The following is a 23,572-nucleotide window of genomic DNA, read 5'->3' on the forward strand; positions in this document are numbered from 1 at the left end:
CACACATGTAAATCAAGTACTTCTTCAGCTATTGACTCGTAGATGCTAAGGACATGCACACAAATCCATGGAAGGTGTACATGTGAACCATGTAACAGACAGGTTCTAGACCTTTGGAGTGTTTGTCACATTAAAAAAGAATGTAATAGGCTGCAGAACATTAATTGAAGAAAATAATACAAATGCAAATGTCCAAATTTCATCACAGTGATGGCCCGGTGTCCAAAGCAAAGATTAAAGAACTTGGATGTGTATATTATCAGAACATGATAAGTGCTCAATAACTGTATGTCAAATCTATTTTATCTGACAAAAATATTGCCAAGTGTAATGTAAAAGAAAAATGTATCAGCATTAAGGTCAATATTTTTTCTAACAAACATGTATTTCACTTTTGGATAATTCTGTAGGATTTCCTTCAAAATGGAACATGCCTGAACAGGTAACTATGTTAGGCTAGGTGAAGTGCAGCTCCACCTAAAGAATGCAGTCAAAATACCAAGCTCACGAATGAAGGACCTTGTTTATTTCAGGTATGAATAACATGGTCAATCTGAATTTCCAGACCTAAGGACACGAAACAAACGACAAGTGCATTGCATTGAAAAACATAAGTATTTGAGCTTTCTGTGTCAGTAAAATGGAAAAGAGCACATTTCTCATGAACCACCAGTGATATCTGCTGGCCGTAATCTGCATTTATTGGAATTGTCATTTTTGCCAAACTGAAGAAAAAATCCTTTGGGCCTGATTCACAGAAGCATTTTATAATGGCAAACCCCATAAGAAAGCGTTCTGTGAATCAGGCCCTCTGTGTGCTTTTGAAATCAAACGTGTAATCATTTGAAAACTCATATATGTAGAAAGGAAGCCCCTATGAACTTTAACTAAGCTTCAGTGTTTTGCAAACAGTTATAGCTTCCAAATCATAAAAATTTGCCAAGGGAGTATTGGAAACTTTGGGAGATAAATAGAAAAATTATTATTTCTTTAAATATTTTGTGCACCTCAATCTTCATGTAACAAAGGAGAAGGGTGACACTACACTAGTAAGATTGGAGACATTAATATCTATTCAGCAAAAGGAATCCTTCCAGAGACACACAGATCCATTTATTATTTAGTAATTCTTCTGGACCTGTTTCTTAAGCATAAATCAATCTTATATCACTCAGGAATTATATCTATGGTTACACCTATTACATTATGATGCAATCAAATGTGTATTCAATGATTTTTGTAGAAGAACATATTCATATTAGCAAGTTAACAGAATATTATAGTTTAAATACCAATCACCCAGGAGTGATGAGACACAAGACAGTAGGTGACCCACAGATAGAGCCTAATTCTCGATTACAACATATCTCAAATAAAAGTGTTCTAAACAATTGCTCAATGTGATTGTGACATTCATCCAAGGTCAACGCATTTACAACATTTCGGCAGAGCTAAATAGACTGCATTCTTCAGGACCAGGTACCCTGGAGGGTATTACACAATAGAAAAGGCAGGCAACCTTTGGGCTAGAGGCAGATTATAGGATCGTATTTGAATTGGTAATTTTTAGACAACTATTGAGTTTCTCACCAAGCACCTTCAGGATCCAACTGTATTAGTTTTCATAGGTAGAGTAAATGAATGACTCACCAGTTGCGTCTTAGACTCTGTCTAGTGTTACTTATAGGGAGAGAAGAGATCAAAAGGACAGAGAGAAAGAGAGAGAGGGAGAAGGAGAGATGGTAAATGACCCTATTTAAACCAGCCAATGACTAGATATTCAATTGAATAACAGGCCTAACAGAAATATCACACACCTAGGTTGTGAATTTTGACTGGACTGGACACACTTTTTCTGTGCAGAGGTGGCAGTGCAGTAAGTCACCGAAATTCCAAACGGTTAGGTCTGGTGGATGGAAGAAGAGTCTACCATCACAACCCATGGACAGGATAGGGTAAGGTGTGTCATAGCTGCAAAGATGCATACAGTGAAGAACATAAAAAAAAAAAAAATACTTGGTGGCAAGTGCTTTTGCATGCAGATGCAAGCCCTCTAGTCGGGAGGCAGCTGTTATGGATTGCACATGTTCTTGACAGCTCGTCAATGTCAAGAATCTGTTAGAGCGGGTGATACGATCAAATAAAATGGTGCTGTAGTACTCATCTGGGAGTTAGGCTGAATGACACCAAAAAATATGGCTTAAAAAGATATTCACACAGTGTCGCATTGTTTACTTACAGTATCGTGGAGAACATCTGTGTGTGGTGCAGCAAGCATGTCGCCACTGGCCTATATTGCGAGCGCTCAACAGTGTGTCAGAAGATGCGTGGTTGCCTTGGGAACTAAGGCCACAACCATCACACAGGTAATTGTGTTTACTATTCCGCAGAATACGGTCATCTATGACATCCTTCCCCATTCTTAACCCTGTCCATCCTCTCATCCTCTCCCCTCTTTCACCCACACCTTCTACTTTAAGCTGGTCAAGTGGCACAGCGAGCAGAGTGCTCGCTTTGGCATCCATGCAGAGCCTGCTAACACAGGTTCGAATCCCGGCGGGGCCAATCTCAGCCTTTCAACCTTCTGAGGTCGATAAATGAGCACCACACACCGTGGGTGATAAGCAGCGCCCAGATACCTGAGGGTTCGTAGTGCTATATAAATGCTAAATTATTATTATTACCACACCAATGCCCCCAGTCCCGCCCACAGCAGCTCCCTTCTTAACCTCCATGTTCAGAACATTGACTTCACCCCCTCTCTTGCATCCTCATCAACGCCAGATCAGTCGAAAGAAACTAACACATGGTTTTTGACCTTATCTTCTGATGAAAACCCTGACATCCTTTTCCTCACTGAATCCTGGCTATCTGATGACTTTCTGAACAAAAAGAAATCCAAATTATGGAAAACTGCGTCCCCTGCACACTTTCCAGACGGCATAAAGCCTAGTTGAGTTAAACAAAGTTTTGGAAATCTCTAATGATTCAAAATGTAGGTTTGACAGTAGTTCATAAAGAAATTCAATGGATCATTTTGGTTTTTGAGAATACAAGGGTCTTCTCCTTTTTATTGATTTTTTCTGTGTTGGCCAAACGCGTTTCGAGATTCATATTCTCTTCAACATAACTTCCACAAGCATCTATAAAGAACATATATAGAAAGAAAATTACATGAGTGTCATGCTAAATTCAAGAGAATGTTTTTATGACATTTTTCATTCAAATACATTTTTTTTATCCAATTTCAGTTTTTTTTCTTTCAAAAAAACAAGTAAATTTTAGAATAATAGTCTTTTTTTTCAGCATAAAAAGGAGAAGACCCTTGTATTCTCAAAAAGCAAAATGATCTATTGAATTTCTTTATGAAGAACTGCAGGGGACGCAGTTTTCCATAATTCGGACCTCTTTTTGTTCTCTATTGTATTCCGGCCCAGATACCAAGGCCGAGTCCTTCTCCCCTGCACCTTGAATCCTACTAAAACACACTGTCGGGGGGAAATTCTGCCGGGGTCGGCCGGGCCGTCCGCAGACCTCCAGGCAAGGAGGCCCCAACTCCTCCCGTATATCCCAGTTGAGATAGAATATGAGACACACACAAGGAGCAAGGTGACTCTGCGGTTTATTAGACAAACGGCAGGGATGGGTCAAGGAGCGTACGCGTCCGTCCTGACACACACACAATCGTGGGGCTCGCAGGCCCTTTTTACTGTATTATGACGCGCTATTTGCGTCACTTCAGAAAGTTAACAAAAAACCTATCGCCACTCTTAATTGGTTGCTCGAGTGGTAGGGTTAGTATAGCACACATATAGAGGACAATGTTAGTGGACAAAGGGTAGTCAGGTGATATATCTGGGTTGTCCCTACAATTAGATACATGAAAATTGTTACATGAAGACTCCTGAGGATTGGTTAATATTACTGACGTCAGTGATAAGAGCCCCATGTTCTGATTGGTGCGTCCGTGAGCTTCCCAGCCTGGGACCACCGCCGTTCCCAGCTCTCGGTGTACCTGCAATTGCAACAATGTTTCACTATGGGTACGTGCAGACAATGTGAGGATTTATTCATAGTTGGAAGGCTGACCGCTCCCACTGTCGCAGATGTCCATTGAGCCTTTCAAGTGTATCTGCCTGTGTCTCGTAGCGAGGGATCCAGACGCCTTTTCTCTCCTGGGTTTGGCATCTCGTCAGGTTCGGCTTGGTCACGTGGGGAGGGACCGTGTTTGAGGCAGAATTCTGCACAATTAATATTGCTATTCCACTGTGTGTCTGGTTTAATTTGCAGGTGTGACCTTAACGTTGGTGCGCGGAGTGCGAGGTTGCAACATCGTGCCTTTGATGCTTTGTTCTTGGAATGTGGGTTTGCAACATCGCGACCTTGGCTGGTTGTTTCACCGGGCCCCTTCTGCAGGATCAGCAACCAGACTCTTGCTTTGTTAATGTCCACGGGAGCTCTTGTTTGAGGCCTACTTGGGCCTGGTGCATAAGTGGTCCGTTTGGTGCATAGGTGCTTTAAGTTATAGTAGCATATAGTTCCATGACCAGTATCGTGTCTTCATTATATTTCTTATGGTGGTAACTGGTTTCAAGAGAAGCGTGAGCAAGCTTTGTAGATGAGTTCATGACGCGTCTTGCGTTTCTGCATTCTGAAAGCCTATGTAAAAATAATAAAGATGCACGTCCGTGAATATGCCTGTCGCCTATGTCATAGCACTGAGTATATTCTTCGTGTAGATTGGTGTGGGAATGTCCAGTGTGTATATTCTTCCCGTTGTCTAGGTCGTCATGGCATCTCTAACGACGTGTAGATTTTAGTCTAGTTGGTCCGTGCCGCAGGTGTCGGCATGGCCAGTGCGGGCTGTTGGGCAGGCAGATGGACACATCCGTATGTTCCTATCCCAGGGTATTTGGTCATCTGGTAAATGGACAAACTCTTCTCGTGGCGGGTGTCTGGGTCGTGACCCTCTAGGCCAAGCGCGAGAGGTGAAGGACGGGAGCCTGGTCTTCCATTCTCCCACTTCAGTCCCCCCTCTGGTCGACTTGTCGACCACAAACATATCCTTCTCGTTATCTCCTCTTACTCGCCATATCTTAGTTATTCTTCCTAGATGTCCATAATGGTTTACATGATCTTCAAATGACCAATACATATATTCACAGGTTCCTCCAGGAGTACAGTATACCCATTTCCCTATGTAACTCCTGGGGTTTCTTGGGTTCTCGATCTTCACTGATGGTGGGTCTAGATGGTTGGTGATGATTTGGGTGCGCAGCTTCTCCCTCTCCTGTATTATCGCACCTGCATGTTGGCCGTCATCTGCTGGCATCAGGGGGTGCATTCCCACCATTTCGAGCAACTCGTCAGTGGTGCGTGCCTTCCGGGCCTTCCAAAATCTAATTATGATCAGCGTAGCTCCAGCCAAAATAGTACAACCCACTATTATTTTCAGTCCATCTGACAGCCAGGATGGCATCCATGACCATAATATTGAAAACCAGCTCTTATCCTTGTTTACACCGTTACTTTCATCCATCATTTTGGAGTGCATCTGGGCCAATTGCGAAACTGCTTCCGTCAGTGTACCATTATCAGCATCGTTGGCAGGTCTGAGCGTGCAGCATGATTGTCCTATCTTTGCACAAACTCCTCCTTCCATTGCTGTGAGAAGGTCCAATACATATCTGTTCTGGAGTGCTACCATCCTTATAGCTCGCAGCTCCTCTTTAATTGCGTTAAACCCATTTACTGTAGAATTGATGCTCATCATTAGTTCCCATCTAGTTATTTGGAGCCATTTCGCGTTTGCGTAAGCCTGCAGTCCCGGGTGTATTATTGAGCAGAAGAACATTGCTGCTCTGCTGAATAGTCTGTGCTGGTGGTATGGAGGTTAGTTCCGTTTCTGACCTTCCCCACAGGTAATTTCCTGTCAGTGGCTCCCCTTGTCTTTTTCTTCTATTTAGGACAGTATCATTGCTGTTGGTCCTGTTCCCTTGCTCCTCCTGAAGTGGTGCAGATCTCTTTTTTCTCTTGTCCCCTTCATCCATTTTGGGGAAGTTCGCCACATTGACATGCTTCTTAGGTACCACTAGTGATGGTACATTGACGTGCACCATTGTGCACACACCATTCCACAGGGGGGGCAGTGTATGGTATGCCTTTTCTCCACAGGCCCAATAATGGTCCATTATTACTGCTGTTCCTGCTCCCCCCTCAGGTAACTCCGTCACACTTGCACAATTGGTGTTATATCCTACGTCCACCTCTCCTTTATGCTGGTAGCATACCTTGGGCGCAGTCAGCGGTAGTATTGTTATTGGGTCTTCATCTGTTTCTACCCACGTGAGCATTGGTACATACTTGATCCACGTCGTCCAACATCGGTGATTGTGGGCCTCGATAGTTGAGATAGTTTCTTTTGTTACCATGTTGCTGCCAATCACTCCTATCTCCCAGCTGTTGTCCAGATACACCTTTCCTGTTATCGTCACCAGCGGCCTCTCCCAACATCCTTGTTTACCCGGAACTTCAGTGGCGTACCACTCACATGGTAGATACTGCAGTGTTACTTTCTTTGTTTCTCCTTTTGCAGGGCCACTTGTTATATATCTGAATGCTTCAGCATGTAAACTGCTCTTGTGGTAACTCAAATAGGCCTTGAGGAAGTTGTTTTCATATGGATATGAGTCTCGTGTTTTCCATGTCATGTGCACTACCGTCCCTTGAAATCTTCCTTTCGTTTGGGACAGTGCCAAGTATATTATGCATTGTGCTGTCTTTCCATCAATTTCTGTGGCAACAAATGTTCGGGAAGCACTCATGGCGTATGGTATTAATGAGCAAACGTAGCAGCTGTCCTCAGTTGTCTGCTTACCAATGCGGGTCATGTGTTGGTACCATATGTTGTTTGTGACGTGTGCTGAATCTTGTATAAAATTATCAATACCTTTATTGTCTGAGTATGTGCTGCGTTTAACTCTATTTTGCTTGGGTGCAAGGTTACTACTATCACCTGACGTAACACCTGTTGCAGCAGGGGACGGGGGTATATTAGGTTTAGGTGCAGCAATAAAATTAATAGCATAGCTGTACTGCCATACAGAAGCAGCCAAGAACCCGGTGATCATCAAAATCCCTATTACTTTTATTACATATGCTAATCTCACCGGCATTTTGCTCTTACCTTGCTGCAGTCCTGGCAGCGTATTCTTGCGACGTTAAAGTTGCCCGCCTGAAAATTCTCAAAATGCTTGTTATTAAATGTTAGTGTTTTGTTTCCTTTAAGCTCTCCCTATCAAATAGTCATTCAGTGCCCAGGTGAAGAGCTGTTCCCACGCTACTCTAAGTGATCTGTCTCTTAGGATCGGCAAGTATGGGCGGAGGTGGGGCATGGAATATTCTATGGCCAAGAGGAATGCTGTGTAGTAGACGTGCACCCTTCTCCTTTTTAGGTACGTTGGCCTTTTTATTTCGTATACAAATTGGTGTGACAATTCTTCTGGGTAGTTATCGTCTGGGAGTACCATCTACACCTGGGCAGTGAACTTGTTAGTAAGCTATTTTCTTAACAATACAATAATACGCAGTTCCTGTATGTGCGAGAGAAAAAGAGAACATTCACGTGTTTACATGTGTATTTGTGAGGCAATGTCTTTCAGTTCAGTTATAACTATACTTGGGGGTCAATGGGCGGGGGGTTTGGGCTCAGATGGCGGAAGTATTTTTACTCCTTGAGCGTGTGACCATGGGGTGGGCAGTATGGGGATCACCCCTTTCTTCGTCAGTTATTGTTTCCGGGGAAGTTGGGTAGTGACATGGTAAGGGAACAATTGGGTCGTTGTCTGTGGTAGAACTTCCTTCCTCTGTCGGGGATGTTGTTGCTGCTCTTTCACTGGACCTGTCGTTGGTGCTGGGGCGGGTCTGCAGTTTGTAGATCTTTACATCATGTAAGTGGTTCCAGGCACGCTTGTCTTTTAGTTTTACTGCTCTTGTTGATACGTCCTCTACCAGATGGGGGCCAGTGAACCTCTTATCGTTCCACTTTCTATTGAAGTTGCGAAGTAGCACGTGGTCACCTTTGGCAAGTTTGCACAAGTTCTCCTTTTCCAATTCGGTATTGGCGCCTTCTTCTTGATTGCTGGTAGACCCGCCCCGTGTGCGCTCGAGCTGTTGAGACACAAACACAACACTAGTAATCAAAGAAGACACATATTGATTCATTTCATCACCTAACACACTTGCTGAACTTTCGTGGTCAGTGAACGCCCTTGACGTTGGCGTTAGGGGAAGGCGCATTTGACGTCCAGTAACCACCTCGTGAGGGGTGAGGTGGTGGTCGGACCCTGGCCTATTCCTCAATTCAAATAGGGCTAATTGAAGGCAATACAACCAGCTTTTCTTTGTTGTTTGTTGTATTTTTGCAATTGCCTCCTTCAATAGGCCATTCAGGCGTTCACATACACCGTTAGCCTGTGGGTGGTATGCACATGCAAATTTATGTTTTATGCTCAACAAGGATGTGATATGCTGGAACATTTCGTTCGCGAAATGTGGGCCGTTGTCTGACCTTAGCACCTCGCACACTCCCCACCTGGGGAAGACCTCCCTTACTAGGAATTTGGCTGCTCTAAATGCATCTGGGTGTGAACAGGGCCCTGCTTCAATCCACCTAGAGAATGGACATACTACTACAATCATATACCTATTACCTTGACATATGTTGATCATATCAACATAGTCAATGTGAATGTGCCGAAAAGGTCCCTCCGGCCGGGGTATGGTACCTCTTATCACCTTTAGGGTATGACCGGCCGTAAACTGCTGACATGTGAGACAATTGCTGATAAAATTTGACACATGAGAATTTAACTCGGGACAGAACCAATCTTCTCTAATTCGTGCTGCAATTATTTCCTTGCCTGTATGGGCTGGGTGATGTAATTGGCTCAGGGCGGTGTTTAAAAGTGCCAACGGTATTACAACTTTCCCAGTGCCACCCTGGCGCCATAATGCGTCGGTTGGTGACATTGTACATCCTCTTTTTACCCATATTTCTTTTTCGGCCATTGGTGCAGCCGCTTGTAGCTCCATAATCTGTGTGGCTGGGAGATGGGTGTACCCTTCTCTTTTCAACATCTCCCTAGCCATTCCCCTCCCTCTCCCTCTCTGTGAGTCTGTGGGGTTCCATATCTCACCAAAGTATGCAGCATATTTCGCATGTGCGTCTGCTGCTGCATTCCCTTTTGAGACGTGATCTTCACCATTGGTGTGTGCGGTGCATTTTACTAGGGCTAGTTCTTGGGGGTCGTTTATTACTTCAATTAGTTCAGCCAATAAGAGGGCATGTTGCACTGGAGTGCCATCAGCTCTCCTAAACCCTCGTCTTCTCCATTTTGATAGCCCTGAGTGGACAGTGGATGTAACATATGCACTGTCGGAATATATGGTTAATCGCTTGTCAAAACTTTCCTTCAATGCCAATATTAGTGCAACCAGTTCCGCGGCTTGAGCAGAATAATGCTGTGGTAATTGTACACATTTCATAGCCACACACACCGGCGCCTCCATCATTTTTACCACTGCTGCCCCAGTCCTCCTTATCCCATCTCCTTGATCAATAGTTGATGACCCATCAATAAACAAAAGCTCACCTCCCTCTAGTGCGTTTTCTTCAACTTTTCTAGTACACGAGTACATTTCAGTTATTTGGGTGCAGTCATGGGCGTAATCTCCCTCCTCAATTACTTCTGCTAGGAACCTTGCAGGGTTAACCGTGCTACATCTAACAATTGCTAGTTCAGCTCTAGACAAAATTATCTCATAACCTGATGCCCTTTGCGTTGTTAGTGTGGACTTTGGTTTATTCAATATTGCAAATAGTGCATGTTCCACAAACAGTGTAGTTGGACACCCCATGGTTATTGCTGATGCTTTTTCCACTGCAAAAACCAGCTGCAGCGAGACTTTGTTCGCAAGGGAAGTGACCTAACATCACAGGGTCTAAGTGACCGCTGTAAAATGCTACTGGTTTATAGCCCATGCTCGTTTTTTGGGCCAATACTGCCTTCATCACTGCTGAGTCGCAATGTGAAAATATAAAGAATCGTCGCTCATAGTCTGGGGATGCCAGTACCGGAGCAGTTGATATTGCGTCTTTTAATTCATCAAAGGCCTCCCTCATTTCCATAGTCCACCTCAACTATTTCTCCCCTTTATTTGCTTCTCTCAAACCCTCAAGCAGGGGTCCTATGTATGAACTGTAATCAAATACCCATGCTCTACAGTAGTTGCACAGCCCCAGAAATTACTGCAGTTCTCTCACAGTCTGTGGCATTGGAGTGCTTGAAATGGCCTGTGCTCTTTGTGGTGCAATCTTTCTTCCATGTTGGGATATCAGTTGGCCAATGTAAAGTACCTGTTCCTGACAGTATTGTATCTTATTCATGTCTACCTTGTACCCTTTTTCAGCCAATATCGTCAACATTTTTAAGGAGTCCTCTCTGCATTTACTTTCGTTTGTACTGCAAATTATTATGTCATCCACATACTGTAACACTGTGCTTTCCATTTCAACGTTACCCAAATCCATCTGTATTACTCTATTGAAAATTGAGGGTGATTCACAATACCCCTGTGGCAATCTGGTATGTTTCCACTTTGTGTTTCGGTAAGTGAAGCTTGTCAAATCTTGTGAGTCTGGGTGTAATGGTATTGAGAAAAAAGCATTTTTAAGGTCAATCACTGTAAACCGTGATGCTTCTGCTGGAATGCCACACAATATTGTTGCCGGGTTTGCTGTTACTGGATACTCTGCTTCTACTATATTATTCAAGGGCCTGAGGTCCTGTATGAAGCGCCAAGACCCCCCTTTAGCCTTGCGCACTGGGTACACAACCGTGTTACAGGGTGACTCTGAGGGGACCAATATGCCATTGTTTATAAGGGCCGTTATAGTTTCATATATGCCCTCATCTGCCTCTTTTGACAGTGGGTACTGTTTCACTCTTGGTAGTATTGCACCTTTTTTCAATTTTATCCTTACACCTCCTATGCTTTTTATGCATCCCACGTCATAAGGGCTAGTAGTCCATAATGATTTGGGCACCCTTGACATATCCTCCTCAAAGAAGGGGACTGGGGTGCATGCGGGTGCCTCAAGTGCCATTTCAATTTTCTGTGCTACTTGTTTGTGAGCCACTCTTAGCCATATTCCTACACTCATCATGAACACCATTTCACCTTCCTCCTTTTCTTCTGAGAACAGCTCCTCATCTGACACCTGGGTCAGCCTACATCCTTCTGCTAGTGCTATCACTGCCCTCCATGCTCTCCCTTCTTTATCTTGGGCATGTACAGCAATATAATCAGCTGTTGCAATAATGCTCTCAATGTCCATTACAAACACCTTTCCTTCTGGTTCATTAACAGGTGTTTCTGGTCGGAACAGATAGGCTGCTGGCCTCCTCCATATCTTCCCTTCTATCCCTGGCATCCATGCAAACGCCATGTCTGTTCCATACTGGAATAGCTCGCCATCTACTGGCTCCGCCCTAATCGCTGTCTGTCCACAGTATGCTTGCATAATCTGTCGTGCTGCGAGCATGTTAATCCCTGGAGTAGAGCAAATTATGCCATCCTCTGTAAAGGAGATCGTCATATTCAACCTGTTCATTATGTCCCTCCCCAGTATATTCACTGGTGAGGCACTATAATATAAAAGTGGAACTGACAGATCATAATCTCCAATAGATAAGGGAACGTTATCAGTAAAGGGAACCAACCCTTTAGCCCCAGAAAATCCTTGGGTGTTTATGGCTTCGCCTGACATCTTAAATTTACCTTCCCTTATGCAAGACCGGGTTGCCCCAGTGTCAACAAGGAATGATAATTTTTTGTCACCTATCGTTACCTCTATGCGTGGCTCCTCCGCACTATTAGGTGTTACTGACAGGATGGGACACACCAAGGCCGTCTGTGGGCTGTCCTATTGTGGGTACAATGATTGGCCATTCCCTGTGTAAGGGTTGTGTCCCAAGACCGTCACCCTACCCAATTGCGTTTGTTGAGTTTGGGGTTGCTGTGTTAGCGTTACTTGTTGTTGTGGCAATGGCTGTTGTTGTGTTATTTGTTGTTGTTGTGGGTCACTTCCTTGTTGTAACGTCTGCTGTTGTTGTATGCCCTGCTGTTCTTGTGAGGTCCTAGGTTGTGCTTGTTCATTCCATGCTGGTGTTCCTGGCCTGACTCTACACGTACGTGACATGTGTCCTAATAACCCACAACTCCAACACACAGGTGGTTCCCTGCTTTGCCATGGGAAGCTCCCTGTGTTGTCCTGGTATACTGGTTGCCCTGTGGGGTAGGAATTTCTAAGTCATCCCACCTGCTGTTGGGCATTATATCTGTATCCTCTCCCTCTCATAAATCCTCCTATCCCCCTATTATAACTATAATACCCAGCTCCTTGCATTGGGTACCCTCCTCCCATGTTTGGTGCGTGTAATTGCAGTGGCGGGACTTGTTGTGTTATAGTCTGTGGAGGTGCTATTTGAGCAGGATCTTGTGCAGCCACTACTTGTGTGGGGCTTTGGGCCATTGGTGTGGGCGTAGTTATTAGTGCCCCTTCCATTGTGTATTTAGTAAGTTTTTTCTGTACTAGTTTAGCCTCTTCTGTTTTCCTGTCCTCTTCCTTTTGTTTCATTTTTCCTTGCCATGTCCTGCAGTGATGTACTATAGTCAGTTGTATTTCTGGCCATGGTTTTGCTTCCATTCCCACTACTTTCTTTAGTTGTTTCTGAACTCCTTCTGGGAGCCCTTGTACTAGTATATGATAAAATATGGCTGGTGTTTTGTCCCATTGTTCTCTAGTTTCCATGCGCCACTTCTCTTGGATATCCTGGATATAATCAACAGGATCCTCATTCTCACGCATCTTACGGGAAGTAATTGCTCCTATGTCTGATGTGCCTGGGTACTGTACTCTCAGTGCCTGCCATAGCGCATGTCTGCAGTTTGCAAATGGTGCCCCATCATGCGATGTGTTTGTCATTGTTACCCCATGGAATCCCGCTCTCTTCCAAATGTCATCCGCTCTATCCCCTAATATTGATATTAACAGGCCTTTTACATCTCCTACTGCTAGTTTCTGTCCTGTGGTGTGTTTTTCCATTTCATATATCCACTTACCCGCACCTCCACTTAGTGATGGGAGCCTACATTTTCTATTTTCCTTATCCGTATGCTTCCAAGGGACGTACTGTGGTCTAACCCCTCCTCTCTCCAATAGTGGCATTAAGTTGTGTCTTGTGTCACCCTTTACGTTCCATAATATCGAGTCCTCACACCCCTCCTCTTCTTCCTGTTCCTTTACCTCTTCAATTCCGTCCTTATTACCCCTGCTCCTAACTCCTTCTCCATCCTTTCCTCTTTCGTCATTTCCTGTATTTAATGTGGGCGTGTTTATTTGTCTGTCTTGCCTGCGACTAGGGAGGTCTCTAAGCCGACATGCATAGGGTGTCAGTTCGTCCATGAAGGGCGCAAGCTTTATTCTGCGCAGCGAGCGTGCGGTGGTTGAACATGTAGGGTGTGCTGGGGGAGGGCGTGATGGAGATGGGGATGGTGTGTTTTCATGGGTTTGTCTTTCCACTAGTCCTTTCACTCCCTCCTCACTTCTCTCCAAGTCCTCCCTTCTCCTACTGATCCATGGCGAGTCTATGTTTGTTCGAGTGAGGTATAGCTTATCTAAGCTTTCCCTTTCACTCTTTCGTCCTTCTCTCTCCACTCCTTCTTCCTCCTCACTGCAAAAATCATTCATAAATGGCACCCCCCACTCTGCCTTTGTCCCTTTTATTGTTACTGTCTCTAAGTCTATTAGGTCTATTTCTCCTTTTCCGTTGTTATCAACTGCTCCCCCTAGTGCTGATGTTGTTGCTACTTCTCTACTTCTATATACATCCCCCCATCTTTCACTCTCCCTACTCCTCCCTTCTCTTTCCCCTTCACTTCTCTCCTCCATCTCCCTACTATTTTCCTCCCTCTTCCTTTTCAATTCCTCCATCACTTCGTTGCTCATTTGTTCCAATATTCTTTCATTCTCTTTCTTCCTTTCCCATTTCACTCTTTCTCTCTCTACTATACTTTCTATTATTTTCCCCTCTTCATATTTCTTAGCTGTCTCTGATAGTACCCTCCTCTTCCATACTGCCATTTCCTTTTCTCTTTCTTCTTCTTCCTTCTTCTTCTCTCTCAACACTACTCTTGATACCCTGTCTGCTGCTGCTTTTACCCTTTCAGCTTCTCTCCTTTGCTCCTCATTTTGTTCCCTTAATTTTTCCAATTCGTTCTTACCTTCTTTCCTTTTCCTCACTCTCTCTTTTTCCTCCCTCTCAAGATGTTTGATCAGTTCATTCTGCTCATCCCTTAGCTTTGCTAATCTTTCCTCTAAAATCTCTTCCTTTTGCCGTAATAGCTCCTCCCCCCTCATTTCACTCTCTCTTGCACTATCCTCGTCTGTTCTCTTTACTACCTCCCTCTCTTCTCCAGTTAGTGAACCTCGTAATTTTAATAATATCTGTGCAGCTACCCACTCATCATGTCCTATCTCTACACTCTGCTCTTCTCCAATCGTCCCCTCCCCCACTGGCATCTTCCTATGAGCCACATATGGTGGAGGGCTGCATGCCGGGTTCGAGTATCCTTCAGCCGCCCTTAACTGTCCTTCTATTTCTCCTAATTCTCTTAAAGGGTACAACCCTCCTCCCTCCGTCTTCACTCCCGGTGTTATGGGTATCTCGTCGTTCGGTTCCTTTTTTATGTCGTCTGATTTAACAATCTTTTCTCCTCCCTCTCCTCCGTTCCCCGTATTCTTTGTGCTTTCACGCCCCTGTTTCCCATCCTCTCCTTCTTTCTTAATCTCCTTTTCTTCCGGTGTTTCCCCCATAGTGAACATTCCATTTGGTCCTGGTCGGGACCCCTGGAACATCCTCCATAAGTTAAACACCTCCACATGGTTTGCCAACTTCTTCCCCTTGTATGTATTGTGCAGATGGTTTAGCAGTGAATGTTGGGCATATGGATCGAAACTCCCATTAGGCGGCCATGGTGTTAACATTTTGTTATCCGTCCCCTGGGTCCACTCTATACTGTACTTAATTAATTTCTCCATATGGGGTGGCAGTGTGGTGCATATGTGTTGTAGTGGTGTAGTGAGGGTGTTCCCCCACCCTCCCGACCCTGTCCCGTATGACATAGTGGCGTTCCACTTGTTATCCTTCCCTTCACTAGTAGCTTACAATATACAACCTTATATTGTTTACCTGGCCCCGTAAGTATGGGGACTTACGACAATCCTTTATGTATGGTTTTACATTTGTCTATTCCCTTCTGTTACTACACCCTTACGGCCCCATGCGGCCGAAGCGCACACAGCCCCCTGCGGCTGCGTACCCTTTACGACGCTCTTATACAGTCGTCCTGTTTCCCCGTTCTCCTCCTCCTTTTACACTTGCCGTGGCCGGCGTTCTCCGTGCGCAGCCACGCCCCTTTCCCCTTCTTCTTTTCCCGATCCACTCGTTTATCGTTTATCTCCGCGTCCGCTCCCTATCACATTTCTCTTCCCCACCACTCCCAAAACCAGAGTTCCTTGTGTTCGCGATATCCTATTAAATCCCTACTGGTGACGTCACCGATCTCTTCGAGCTACTGGTACATTCTTATTATGTTCTTTAAGTTCAAATACACTTGCAATCTACCCCCGCTAACCCTACAGCTGTCTTCCTGTCACTCCTGGAACAAGGTAATCAAATCAACAATATAATCGGACTGCGCACACTGCGTCGCCTCGCGTGTGATACGCCCCTCAACAGGAGGGCTTAACCAGCCAATTATCTTCCGTATTGGGCAACTAGGTAACTAGCCACCGCCTACAGGGAATCGTCATCTACCTATCGAGTTTCTTGCTCGAACAATAGGGATCCTCGTCTACTCATTGATCAATATATGCCAAATCGTAGGAAACCACACACACCCCCACCCTTACACGTAGTCACGACTTAGGCCAATCAGTGCCTTACGAGCGGCCGCACGTGACGTTTTCGTGCTCCGCCCTCCCTCTTTCGCGTAACGTAGCCGACTGCTCTCGCACTCGTTTCGCTACCATTCATTCCAGTGGCAACACTAGGTTGTTAGACCTTCGCCGCGCATCTGTACAACACCTCCCTTATTAACTTCCTCCCCCCTCCCTCACAATTTCGCATTGCTTGTTGTGCGTGTCATGCTCACCAAGTTCTCTCGATGCAGGGCCGCTTGACTGCGTGCACCCCTCCAAGCGGCTCGCCGCCTCCCCTCGTCTGGACCACGTCTGGACACTCGCCAACCGCGGGCGGGATACTTCTCAACCGGCTCCCGAGGGCCAATATCCGGATTGCGCTGTCCGGTCTTCTCGCAGCTCCGCGATGGTCCTGTAGTCCTCAGAAGGGGGCAACGGCAGAGGGGGCCGCGCCGCCGGGCCTCCTCGCAACGGGAGTGCCCGGAAAAAGTAAAAATATAAGGTCGAAGTAAAAAAAAAAATAATAATAAAAAGTCGATCTTAAACAGATCTCAGCAGTGCCTCCAACTTGTCGGGGGGAAATTCTGCCGGGGTCGGCCGGGCCGTCCGCAGACCTCCAGGCAGGGAGGCCCCAACTCCTCCCGTATATCTCAGTTGAGATAGAGTATGAGACACACACAAGGAGCAAGGTGACTCTGCGGTTTATTAGACAAACGGCAGGGATGGGTCAAGGAGCGTACGCGTCCGTCCTGACACACACACAATCGTGGGGCTCGCAGGCCCTTTTTACTGTATTATGACGCGCTATTTGCGTCACTTCAGAAAGTTAACAAAAAACCTATCGCCACTCTTAATTGGTTGCTCGAGTGGTAGGGTTAGCATAGCACACATATAGAGGACAATGTTAGTGGACAAAGGGTAGTCAGGTGATATATCTGGGTTGTCCCTACAATTAGATACATGAAAATTGTTACATGAAGACTCCTGAGGATTGGTTAATATTACTGACGTCAGTGATAAGAGCCCCATGTTCTGATTGGTGCGTCCGTGAGCTTCCCAGCCTGGGACCACCGCCGTTCCCAGCTCTCGGTGTACCTGCAATTGCAACAATGTTTCACTATGGGTACGTGCAGACAATGTGAGGATTTATTCATAGTTGGAAGGCTGACCGCTCCCACTGTCGCAGATGTCCATTGAGCCTTTCAAGTGTATCTGCCTGTGTCTCGTAGCGAGGGATCCAGACGCCTTTTCTCTCCTGGGTTTGGCATCTCGTCAGGTTCGGCTTGGTCACGAGGGGAGGCACCGTGTTTGAGGCAGAATTCTGCACAATTAATATTGCTATTCCACTGTGTGTCTGGTTTAATTTGCAGGTGTGACCTTAACGTTGGTGCGCGGAGTGCGAGGTTGCAACATCGTGCCTTTGATGCTTTGTTCTTGGAATGTGGGTTTGCAACATCGCGACCTTGGCTGGTTGTTTCACCGGGCCCCTTCTGCAGGATCAGCAACCAGACTCTTGCTTTGTTAATGTCCACGGGAGCTCTTGTTTGAGGCCTACTTGGGCCTGGTGCATAAGTGGTCCGTTTGGTGCATAGGTGCTTTAAGTTATAGTAGCATATAGTTCCATGACCAGTATCGTGTCTTCATTATATTTCTTATGGTGGTAACTGGTTTCAAGAGAAGCGTGAGCAAGCTTTGTAGATGAGTTCATGACGCGTCTTGCGTTTCTGCATTCTGAAAGCCTATGTAAAAATAATAAAGATGCACGTCCGTGAATATGCCTGTCGCCTATGTCATAGCACTGAGTATATTCTTCGTGTAGATCGGTGTGGGAATGTCCAGTGTGTATATTCTTCCCGTTGTCTAGGTCGTCATGGCATCTCTAACGACGTGTAGATTTTAGTCTAGTTGGTCCGTGCCGCAGGTGTCGGCATGGCCAGTGCGGGCTGTTGGGCAGGCAGATGGACACATCCGTATGTTCCTATACCAGGGTATTTGGTCATCTGGTAAATGGACAAACTCTTCTCGTGGCGGGTGTCTGGGTCGTGACCCTCTAGGCCAAGCGCGAGAGGTGAAGGACGGGAGCCTGGTCTTCCATTCTCCCACTTCAACACCCTATGAATTAGAATATTTACATAGAATTTCTATTTGAATACTGGTGTGCAAGTGTACTTCTGTGTTTTATCTGATGACTTTCTCCCATCAGCACACACAGCCTTCCCTCAGGCTACTCCCTGATCACACACAACAGAGCCAACAGAGCTCGTGTTATAGCCATCCTCCACAGACCTCACCTCACACCCTTAAAGGTTGAGAAACAACACTGCAATGATGACTGTGAATCCCTGCTAGTCAATTTCCAAACCTCTCCTTCTTGCTTCCTCAACTTCCTCCTCCTTTACAGACCCCTGGTCCATAACAGAATATTTGCAGACTCCCTGAATTACTCTGTATCAGACATATTGCTCTCCCACCTGACTCTAACTTTTCTTGGTGATCTAAACATCTGGTTCGATGACTCCTCCAGCTCCATGACCAAGCCCTCAATCTGACCCAACTCATATGAGGCCCAACCCACATTGCATTGCAGGTCAACCTCAGATGTAGTGTTCAGCTCATCAAACCTGATCCCATCTAGACTGATCACTCTGCTATCCCCTTCTTAGTCCTAACTTCCACGCCCCCTCTACTTCCCCACCTTCTGCCCACTGCCACCTCTCCCAGGATCCCGCTGTGGAACATGGTAACCATCTGACATGATGTTTCCTCTGCCCTTCTCTCCTCCATTCCCTATCTCACATTCCAAGGAGAAACACCCCCACCAGACCTTTTTGACCAATGGCTCTCAGATGCTCTCTCCCCTTCAGCCCCTACAAAACCCCCATCCCACTGCACAGGTCATTCCCACAGGTGGTTCAGCTATTGCCTCAAATTCCTCAAAACCCTCAGCCATCACCTGGAACGACACTGGCGGACCATCCCTTCCACCCCAAAATCAAAACTACTGTGTCTAGACAGATGAGAGCCTACAGATTTAAAATTAGAAAAGCTGAACATGCCTTTGACACCTCCCTTTGGCCAATTCAAACAACCTGTGCAAAGAACTCCACATGATCATCTCTGAGTTCAAGACCCGCCTCTGCTCTTCCTCTGGCCCCCATCTACTAGCAACTGTGTGACACCCTTTCCGACCATTACTTCAACATAGCCATTGAAAGGAACCTCGCCATTCACGCTAAACTACCAACCCCTTCTTCCCCTTTACCGAAAGCCACCTCCCGCTACCCCACCTAGAACCTTCTCCAGCTCCTTCTCTGCAATCTCTCATCCCGAGTTCTCAAAGCTTCTCTCCAATTGCCTCTCCTCAGGTTCACTGCGAGGCCCCTGCCCCCTGGCCCTCCTCAAAAACATCATTGCCTCCACCTGTGCAGGTAACCTAGCCAGATCTATAACTAGCCACGCCCTAAAAGCAGTATCTTCCCACCAGCATGCAAAACCTCTCACATCAAACCACTACTAAAAAAGCCCTCTCTTGATCCCCCTTCAATTACCGCCCCACCTCAAACAACTGCTTCATACCCAAATAACTAGATTGCACAGCATACTTCCAGCTCACCCTTTTCACCGAGGCCCACAGCGTTCTTGAACCTGCCCAGTCCGACTTCCGACCCCTCCATGGAACGAAATCCTCTCTGGTCTCTATCTCAGACAAATGGAAAATAACAGCAGACTCTGAGGACTGTGCTGCTCTCATCCTCCTTGACTTTGCAGCATCCTTCAAAACAATTAACTACTCCATCCTCTCTATCCTCACAAATAAACTCTTTGACCTAGTCATAAAGCAATCCACCATCAGTTGGATCTCCTCTTTCCTCTCCGACCACTCCCAAAGTGTCTCTCTCCAAATGCCAAAAACACTCAGATCATCCTCAAGATTCCCAACTCCCCCCTTCTCACCGCACCCAGACCTGCCTCTCAGACATTGACCTCTGGATGACTAACAAACACCTGCCCCTCAACCCCGGAAAAAACAAAATCCTAATCTGTGGCAAAACAGCTCTCCTTCCCCAATCTATCTCTTGGCCATTCATTAGGAACCACACCCACTGCATCCCCATGCAGATTTTTCATTACCTTGCCTACCCCATAGAGTTTTCACGGTCATGGCCATTATCCTCTCACACCTAGACTACTCTGACTCCCTCTACCTAGGTGCGCCTAAATACCAACTGAGAAAGCTCCAACAGATTCAAAACTTTCCAGCAAGGCTCCTCCTCACACCCCCCCCCCAGAGAACACATCTCCCCTGCACTCAGGACATTCCACTGGCTGCCCATCAGCCGACAGTCCTCTTTCAAAATCATGTGCATTACCCACTGAACAATTAACTTGAAAGGCCCATGAAAGGTCCAAAACATACTCACTTTCTACCACCCCACCAGAATCCTCAAATCAGGCTTGGCAACACCTCCTGTTACTCCCTCCTTTCCTTCTGGTATTCCCTTCTTTCAAATTCTCCAGATTAGGAGGTGCCTGTTTCTCTGTCTTCACACCCACTTTCTGGAACTCGCTCGACCTTGTGCTCTACCTCACAAAGGATTGCTTGGCCTTAAGGAAAGCCCTCAAAACCTGACTGTTCCCTCGACTCCCTGATCCCCTGCATACCCGTGCTCACATCGCACCTCTCACGCACACATTTCACCCTGCAGTGCCCATGCACATTCCCCCACCTGCCATTCTCTCAACTGCTAGCCACTTCTTTCCTTTGAACCACTTTGCTCTGCCTTCTAACCTTCCTTGTGGGACACCACATGGAGGACACATGTAGTCACTCCAGCAACTTGCACCTGAATCAGATCCGGCAGTGGGCTTGGTATTGCACTCATATGAGCTTGGAGGGTGGGCAATGCATCACACATAAAATGCACCTTGTGAACATTACACTGATCATCCCGTAGGTGGACAATCAGGAACAGCTGACCCCGCCCACATAGTTGCCACTGCATGTAACTCTAAAGTACTAGCAGGTGGGCCGTGCTGCACATGTAATCATGAAATAGGGACTGATATTTGCATTAGAAGGAACTGGGATGGCAATCTCTAACTCTGAGAACCTCTCAGATGGTGAGTATTGTGCATTCATTTAGCACTTAGATCACCTGTGAAATATAGCACTGTTCCTTGTACATGATTGAACCCTGGAAGTAGACATTGTTATTTGTATAGCTAACCCATTCCTCCCATCGCACATCACACTTTTGTAAAATGGTTGAAGGCACAGTCTCAGTCCGCACACCCTGCACTCACAAATAAAACAAACACTGTTGCACATCATCTCTGCCATGAGAATAACACAATTGCCATTTTACATTAGGATTGTGAAATTCCCTCCCACCTTTGCAGTCATTAAACTGATGGAACCATACCTAATCACAAGGCTGGGGAGGAGCCTGGGATAATAAAATAGCATGCACACAAAGTTGATTAAATACTATGGGGAGATGAACATTGAAGACAATGTCTGGATACACCTAGAGAGAGGTGGCCAGGTGGAGCAGAACTGAACCCATCTGGATGACTGATCCCCATGCAAACTGGAGAAATAAGCCATTGATAGAGGATGTCCAGCCCATGTTGGAAATTGTTTTCCAATCAGTCAGGTGAAAAGAGAGCTTGCCAATGAGTAATTCCAGGCTGACTAGCTCCCTACTGATTCTCAGGAAAGGTATGCCACAATTCAAAAGTACATAGGCCCCTGATATAACCGCAGTTATCCCTGTATTATCCATGGTAAAGTCCTGAGAATAAAATGGGATTGGGAAAAAAAGGGATATACTAATTTGACAAAGATGCAGTTGTAGTGTTAGTGTTAAATTTGGTGCCCTGTGTCTCCCATTGATATTGAGTATAAAGTGAGATGGCATTTCCTTAAAATCCAATGCATTATTATGTGGAGAGGTGCAATTTAAAACTGAATTGAATTTGCATTCAACTTAAATGCATTTTGATTTTGTACATTAAGCATAATATAAAATAGAATCTGTGACTTAAGCTGGTGTAGAATCTTCGGGACCAGTTTATTCAGGATACACTATTGTCTACGAGATATCATGTATACTTGCAGCCAAGGGAGGCCTAGTCATGATTTAGATGTTTAAGGAACCAACATTAGCACAGATAATTAATTCTATTCAAAATCATGGACAGCCTCATATCTTGCTATGCACAGTCAAACCTATGTGTTATGTGAAAGTGAAAGGGTGTTATAATATCAGATCTGTTACTGGAGAATATTGCATATCCAGCCTAAAAGCACATGCAGGTTCAACTCTATGTGCAAACAAACTGAAAACTGTGAATGCATATTTAGATTGAAAGTTTCACACACATAAAGATTGAAAGCTGCACATACATATTCTGAGTTGACTGTACACGTATGTCTTCAGAGGAGAGGGCAAAATCCCTGAGAGCATTGTTTTCTGAATCCAAACCTGTAGGAGTCATAAGCATGCTGGCCATTGTCTACATTTATGTTACATACATATAGCCAATACATTCATAACCCCACACACACATACAGGGTTACATGAATACATGTCTTTAAATGTTATTTGCCCATGTGCTTTTTTTCCAATAACTTACTTGTCTTGATATTGGAGAAAAACATGAATTCTGAGGAGTTTGAGAGGTTATACATAAATAAATGCATATGCTGGCCGAAAAGCTGCAATGTTATCATTGAAGTAAAATGTGGTTGGTTATGGAAATTAATTCCTGTGTGAGAACCAGTAGTGAGATTCATACTTTATTTCACTGACCAATTGTATTTGAGCCTATGAAATTGTGGTGACTTAACTAGCATAAAGTTGGAGACCACTTTATTTAAGTTGACTCCATTTATATTTATTAATTTCACTTTCTGAATGAAGGATTACACTGCTTGGGTACATGAATTAACCAGGACTGTCATGGCAGGCAAGTTGACAAATTGCACTCCCTTTTGGAAAGATCCATAGCTAAATATCATTAGATGGGCCAAACTAGTTTTATCGCTCTGAGGAAAGACACAAGTAGCACAAATGCCCCATCAAAACACAACTGAGTCTCTGATATGCTTTCTCTAAGGCTCGACCCTGGTTTGTTTCTCCCAATTGATAACGACATCAATAGATCTATATAGGGGAGGCAACAGACCTAGCATATGTATTTCTAAGCTGTATCTATACTTCTCATCAGCAGGACTCTGACTTCACAACATGGAGCTGTATAGTGTATCCATCCCTTTCAATCCTTGAGTTAAATAGTCACTTAGAACACTTTGTAGAATGCATTGAACTATCTGGTTCCATATTTAAAATGTCTCTTCAGTAGTAGCCTAGAAACCTCCTTGTATGGCCAACAACCTTTGAACATGAAACATCCCATTTGAGATAATACCCGATATGCCTGGTCAAGGCTACACAACAGGTTGAAGATTGGCCTGTTTCTTGATTTGAAGCAGTCCTGTAACACAATCAGAAGTATGGATTG

The sequence above is a fragment of the Ambystoma mexicanum genome, chromosome 7q (assembly GCF_040938575.1).
Source record: "Ambystoma mexicanum isolate Mex_15411 chromosome 7q, UKY_AmexF1_1, whole genome shotgun sequence".
Taxonomy (NCBI): domain Eukaryota; kingdom Metazoa; phylum Chordata; class Amphibia; order Caudata; family Ambystomatidae; genus Ambystoma; species Ambystoma mexicanum.